The sequence below is a fragment of the Humulus lupulus genome, chromosome 7, assembly GCF_963169125.1.
Source record: "Humulus lupulus chromosome 7, drHumLupu1.1, whole genome shotgun sequence".
Taxonomy (NCBI): Eukaryota; Viridiplantae; Streptophyta; class Magnoliopsida; order Rosales; family Cannabaceae; genus Humulus; species Humulus lupulus.
Genome location: NC_084799.1, coordinates 35,937,189 through 35,944,438, shown reverse-complemented (window position 1 = coordinate 35,944,438; position 7,250 = coordinate 35,937,189). Strand labels below are relative to the sequence as shown.

At 34.6% G+C, this 7,250-nt stretch overlaps 1 pseudogene; it reads right to left on the bottom strand.

Moving 5' to 3' along the window:
* Positions 1–878: 878 nt before the first annotated feature.
* On the bottom strand, positions 879–4,655 carry LOC133789539 (subtilisin-like protease SBT4.5; annotated as a pseudogene).
* Between the last annotated feature and the right edge of the window lie 2,595 nt (positions 4,656–7,250).

The following is a 7,250-nucleotide window of genomic DNA, read 5'->3' as shown; positions in this document are numbered from 1 at the left end:
CCTTCTCCAGGAGCTCTGTCTTCTCCTTCGTTGTCTTGTCTTTGATTTCACTCTCACCCAGTAGAGCATCTTGAATCCTTTGCTGAACTAACAAAGCTCTCATCTTCACCCTCCACAAACCGAAATCGTTCTTCCCCGTAAACTTTTCCAAATCAAACTTTGCGTTGCCCATCTTCCCAAGTTGTTCTTCACATTGCTACATGCTACTTGCTTCGGATCCAAGCTCAAGAACCCAACCTGGCTCTGATACCAGTTTGTTGGGATTAGTTTGATCACACACGCACCACACACACACACAAGAACACACACTCTCTCACGGACACAATACAAAAAATGAATAGCAATCTCTTACTACTAAAATGATTAGTCACAGTTACATAGTTTTTAAGAGAAGGTCATGACATACATATATGTCATTACCTTTACATGATTAAAACCAACTTAAGTGTAACTAACGTAACAGAATAATGCAGCTGAATTAACGGCCACTAAACTAACATCCCTAATTCTAAAAGAACAACCACTTTTTCATCTCTTCATCTGTCTTATATTCTCTTTTTGTTGGATATTTATCAGGTGGTTGGTATAGATTTTTGTTGTTCCTATATATATTCGCATTGCTACTACATTATTTTCTTGTGATTTAAAACTTGTTTGAAGATGTGATTAACCTTCCTCATTTTCGTCTTTCCATGTTATTCTAAACTGATACATTTTGAGTCATCATGAACAAAACTACCTACATTTTTTTAGGAATTTAGAAATATGAGTAACGCAAAAGGTCATTAACTAACTCCATTACTATGTATAACTATGTTGAATACAATAACAGAAGAACATTTGAATATATGACAAAGCTGATGGGAAAAATAAAACAAGGCAGTTATTGTACGATAACAAGCTAAAGTGAAGTGGTGACTTTAGTCCTATTTGGCTTCAAAACTTTGGAATATTGACTCAGTATTATGCAAAACAATTGGACTTCTGACATCAGACCACACCAGTGATGCAGACAGCATAGAAACCTTCTTTGACAAAATACCTCCGTTAACAATCAAATCAAAAGAAAGCTCTTCATTCAGTGACTTGAAAGAAAGAACTTCAGGCACTACTTTAATATTATTAGTTAGAGATCTTGAGAAAATCTGGGCCTTATAAGTGGAGTTTGAAATACCAACATTCTTAACTCTTCTGTGAAAAGAAACTTGAGAATTGGTTTGTTTATTGGAACTGTAGCTGTCATTGAAGGATAATTGAGATCCTTTGGTGATCCCTTGTCTGATTTTTTGGGCCCGAGGAAAACAGTGCTATTATCTCCTGATATAAGCCTAACTTTCTTCTCGTCATAGCCGGTAATGCTGCAGAGAAATTTGAGGTAGTCTCCTCCTAAAGTTTCGTACACAAGCCCAGGATTTATAGCTTGTGTAGGGTTGACATGCCCAGAACCATAGTCATATTCTGTTTGAATTTTTGGTACTGTTCATCAACCAAGCTACAATCAAAGAAAGAATTATAATGAAATTAAACTAAAAAAACCAAGCACAATTATGATGTTTAACATAGAGGTTTTGAGTGGTAATACCTGTAGTCATAACAGACGATTTAATGGCAGAAGGAGACCAATCAGGGTGAAATGTTTTAACATAGGCAGCTACTCCAGCAACGTGGGGGCAAGACATGGACGTTCCAGAATCTATGTTGTACTTTACACGCCTCTTGTCATCCGTGCTTCTTGAGGGTGGGGCTTCATATGAATATGTGCCAATATATCTACACCAGGAGCACTTATATCCAGCTGCAATGTATTAAACCATAAGAATATAAGAAAAATGCTACCTAGAATAATTTTTTTTATCAGTTATAAAGGTTACCAATTAGAAAGTAGTAACCTTCATAATATCAGGTACAATAAAATTAGGCCCGCTTGAAGAAAATGACGCAACCAAAGGAGCTTTAGAATCTTTCAAAGCTTCACTTCTTAATATTGTTGCTCGAGGATCTCTGCAAAGTTAAGAAATATAAAAAAAGTTGTGAACTAAATCATCAATATTGTTGTTTGTCTAGTGAGAAAACTTGATCAAGATTCATACATACTTCGTTGACTTTATGTACGAAACAATAGTCTTGTATTTTTTCATATTCACATTTGATGCAGGGAGTGGGACAACAAAAGAAGTATCATCCACTGGGCCGAAGGAAATTGAACCGAGTGCACCTCCTCCAAAGGCTTCCGCATTTCCACTTGGGAAGTCACACAGCACAATCTTTCCCTTCACTAAGCCACTGTCTAGGCAAAATCTATCGCAAGTCCTGACAAAAAAAATGTATTGTTTCTCATATTAATATTCTCTAATAGAAGTTTTAAGATTTCAAATAAATGGTTTGTAGAAACTACCCTGGCTCCAAATCTGGGCACCTCTTAATATCTGAAGCATTCATTCCATCCACTAGAGGAAATGCTGTCCCATTCAATGTAAAAGAATTTACAGAATTCCCCTGTAAGAAAAGACAAGATAGAGAAAATCATAACCATTTTCATGTAATATAATAGTGTTATAATGAACTGTTCTAGTACATAGAGACTAGATACAATTATGGTGGTTTTATTGCCTTTGCCAAGCACAATCTTGTCTATGATTCGTCTATCTGTGCTACTTGCAGCCACTGTCAACAACCATGGTGCTACACTTGCCACAGATCACCCTTGAGCGTCGCAGACTTTATAAGAAGCGATCCTGGCGGAAGGAACTCCTCCTCTTGCGGTGCCTTTTGCCATGTCATAAAAGCTTGCATCCTTTACAATGTTTCCAGCGGCTGTTGAGGCTGTATGGCTTCCATGACCCGCATCGTCCCTTGAAGATGCCATATTTATTGTTTCTGTCGTCGATTGGTAGTACCGAGCTCTGATTATTTTTCTGCAAAAGGATCAGTCATTACAGAAGCTTTGAGAATAATACTGAAAAAGCATTATGACATAAAACACAAGTCATAAATAAGACTAAAAGATGTGAAATATATATTAGAAAACAGTTTACTTCAGTCTTTATCAATTGGTTTTGAAACAAAATCCTATAAATTTTAGCATAGCATCACATATTTATAATTCTCATAGTGTACAAAGTCGCTTGAGATCTAGAAATAATGAGAAATTAACTAATCGAAATAGCTACAATCTTAGGAGATATTAGACTGTACCACATAAAAAGCATGTAGAAATATTAATCTATTTGTTAAAATATAATTTGCTCTACTCATCTCTATCTGTATATATCTTGATATACCAAATCGAAATTTATAAAACAAAGGAAAATATCTACTTATTGCAGGTGAAATTCTTTCCTCCCTTGCAAGCACCCTTCCATTTCTTAGGAGGAGGACCAAAGCCTTCATCACTGAAGCTCTCTGATTCAGGCCAAATTCCAGTGTCAATGACACCAATTATAGTGTCACTCTCCACAGCGGGATTTCTCTTTGTTGTCTCACTAAGGCCCATGAAATCCCAAGATCTTGTTGTTTGAGTTTTATATATTTTATTTTGACAAGAATCATGAGGCTCCATCTAAAAACCAATTGGTGATTAGTGGAGTTATACATGTTCTTATTAATAGTTCAATATTCTTACACATATTCCATGTGAGACACCATAGTCTAATATCCCCCCTCAAGATGGTGGCGATTTTTCGCTCACCAATCTTGAATCACCTGATCACAAGTGGCCCATTTTGTCAGCTCGCTTATTTTTTTTGGATCTCAAGTGTCTTTTCGCACTATGCGGATCTCGTGCGGCTTGGCTCACTCTTTTGGATCGGTGTGGATCGAATGCCCGCTAGGGAATTGGCTCTTGATACCATGACAAGAATCATGAGGCTCCATCTAAAAACCAATTGGTGATTAGTGGAGTTATACATGTTCTTATTAATAGTTCAATATTCTTACACATATTCCATGTGAGACACCATAGTCTAATATATTTGGAAAGACAGAGACAATTCCATCCATATCATATCTGCAAATCATTTATTACTTTATTGTTATATAAAGTAGCAGTGTCTATATTACTTCTTTTTCTAAGGTTCTAGAATACTTACCTCTTTCTTTCTCAGTAAGTTTTGCTGCAAATCCACTGAAACTTCTATTGTAACTTCGCACTAAAGAACTCGAAACAGAACTGCAACATTTGGATCCAAAACAACAAACTAACTCAATATATATAAATATACAAGAAGAACCGAGTAACATGATTTTATATATATGTTTATGTACGTACCTTCCCTCAAGAACACTTTGTAGTATACTATAATGAAGAGACGTTGGTGAGTACGAGTTATCTTGAAGTGCCCCCATGTACACAATATATACCGGAACAGTCATTAACAGTTCAAAACTTAATGTATGTTTTAAAAGAGTTCTATAGCAAATGGTACGTAACATTATATTTATTATATGCATTTGTAGGCCAACTTTTTAACAGTACTAAAAGATTAAAAAAAAATATTGCGAACAGAGAAATATACTAGCCTTTCTATCTTCGTCACTGGCTTTGCACGAAAAGCTTAGAGTGAGAATAAAAATGGTGAAGAAATGGTAAAAGTACAGACAAGCTCCATACTTATTCCCCATGTTTGAGAAATAATAAGAGTAGTATGTTATACCAATACTGAAATATTCTATATGTATTTATATAATGACACCATATAGTCATCATATATATAACATAACAACTTCTAGGTTATTATATCAGGTACATTCTACATTACTTTCCTTTGTTGATATCAACTATTAAGGGATACAACAATATGTGACAGATTTTATGTACCTGACAAAACTATTAGAAAATCCCTTACCTTTATCTGTGTGTGTGTGTGTATATATATAAGCATTTACATAATTTCATAAAGGATAAGATTTAGTGGAGTCCTGTGAAAAGGAGTTGGAATTTGCCATTCATGTAAATGTTGAAATATACATGGTAACTTTATTAATTATGCATATATATATATATATACCTGTAATTAATGAGGCAAATAGGATGATCACTAACCCTGAAACAAAATTACTGTCTCAGTATTATATATTACACATCGGCTTCCCTTTTTATTATCTTCTAATTTTTCTTTCTTTGCCATTCTTCATTCTCATTTTGTTGTATTTTTAGTTGATTGATCGATGATCTGTTATTTTTTTTCATTTTGGAAAAGAAATGTATAATAATAATAATAATTCTTGTGGTTTTCTCATGGTGTTATTATTTCTTATTTTTAGAAGTTAATTAATGTAATTTTGTGCCGTTTTCAAATTTTATTTTGTAAAATTATTGTCGGTATTTTAAGCAACTGTTTGTAATTGTCGGCTAAAGGGTTAGACCCAATCTAATAATCTTCCTTATAAGCCTCATGTAAGAAAACTTTATAACTAATTAATAATTTTAGAAACTTTTATAATATAATTTAATAATTAATGCTATATTATCTTGTATATAAGAACCAATTCTATAATTAAGGCTGATAATCATATATAATTTGGTATTGGAAACAATCTATTTATGGTATGCCATATTAAAAAATATTAATGATTAAAAAGATTACATTAGTATGGCAATAAACATTAAAAAAAAACTATAAACTTCCTTCTATCTATAACCATTATTTTAGTTAAATGTATATATATATATAGAATTTAATGTATATTTTGAATTTACTACTATAAAAAATATATATATTTTTGTAAATGGAAAACTTCATTGATACATCATTTCTGAAGATCAACTAATATATGGTGTTGGAATATGAATATAAGAATGACAACAGGCCACCACACTTTACTCTCAGATAACTTGTCACTCAATTTTATATCAAAGAGTCTACAATTGATTTCTATGAAATCATAGACATTTTCAACTAATTCATCAATAAGTTATATCAGTATAAACCAAAATCATTCTTTACAGTGAGTTATTTTTAATCCAATTCCATGAACCTTCATCCTTTTTCTATAATCCATGATATTATAATATTTTTTAATAATATTGTTAAAATAAATTATCTAAAAAATTATTGTAAATTAGTATTAATTAAATTTAAAATTTATCAAAAAAAACCATGTATTATTTGGATACTAAACATCCTTTTCGAAATACTCAACAACCATAGGCGGTCTTATGCCCATGTTGATTTTTTTTATACTTCTCTTTAAAAATATTATGTACACTGGCTGACCATCCTCAATCAAGTGACAAGCGCAGGCTCTCCCTTCTCCTCGTCAAAATTTGAGTCCCGCCCTTGGTGTTTTAAGAAATGATCCATCTGTTGTCTCATTCGCGCGAGCTTCGCAAGTACTAGATCATTGGCCAAGTGGTCAGGCTACTTGGGGACTTTGGGTCTATCGCATGTCTCCGATCATTCAAACCATTTTGAAGGTCAGGCTACTTGGGCGTGAAACGGTGACCGACATCAGGTACAGCTATGTATTTTCAAGCGTTCAAGTCGTCACGCAGATCGATTTGCTCGTACTCGTTTCCAGGGGCATTTCGTGGTTAAGCCCCTCCTCGTCAGGAATTTAAGTCTTCTCGGAGGTCAGGGTATTTGGGAGCGTATTTCTCCTCGTCGCCAAGGTCTTCGTCATGCACGTAGTCGTTATTGACGGAAATGCAGATGTTTGGATAAGACGATGGAGCTCGGCCGTTTCTGCGGGCACCTAGTCTTGGATTTCCCTGAGGCAACTGAAGGTCATGCACAAAAGGTGCCTGAGCTCCCTGTCGCATGCTAACAGTTCTTCATGCCCCCAATCGAGGTCTTTGAAGGGGCACTAGATTCTTGGGGATTTGCGCAGGTTCCCGAGGAACCAGTCAGCCCCTAGGGCTCCACTTCCTCGGGTACTCAGAACCGAAGGAGCTACCGAGGGTACCTGCTGTCCTTGGGGTGCTCCCTGTGGGTCGATGGGGAAGCCCTAGGCCATGAGTACAGTTAGGGATATAAACGGGGCAAGACGGAGTCGGGGCCCATCAGGTACCCATTTAATAAACATATTTAATAATTTTTCTAAAATTAATCAAATAAATTAAATTAATTAATACTTTTTTACAATAAAATAATTAAAAAAACAATAAATAATACCATTATGAAATATATATTTTTATATAAATTATTATATTATATATTTTTATTAAAAAAATAAATTATAATAAAATTACAATGTAAACGAGGCGGGTTCGGGACGGGGGTGATGTCTCCCACCCTCGCTCCATTAGGGGT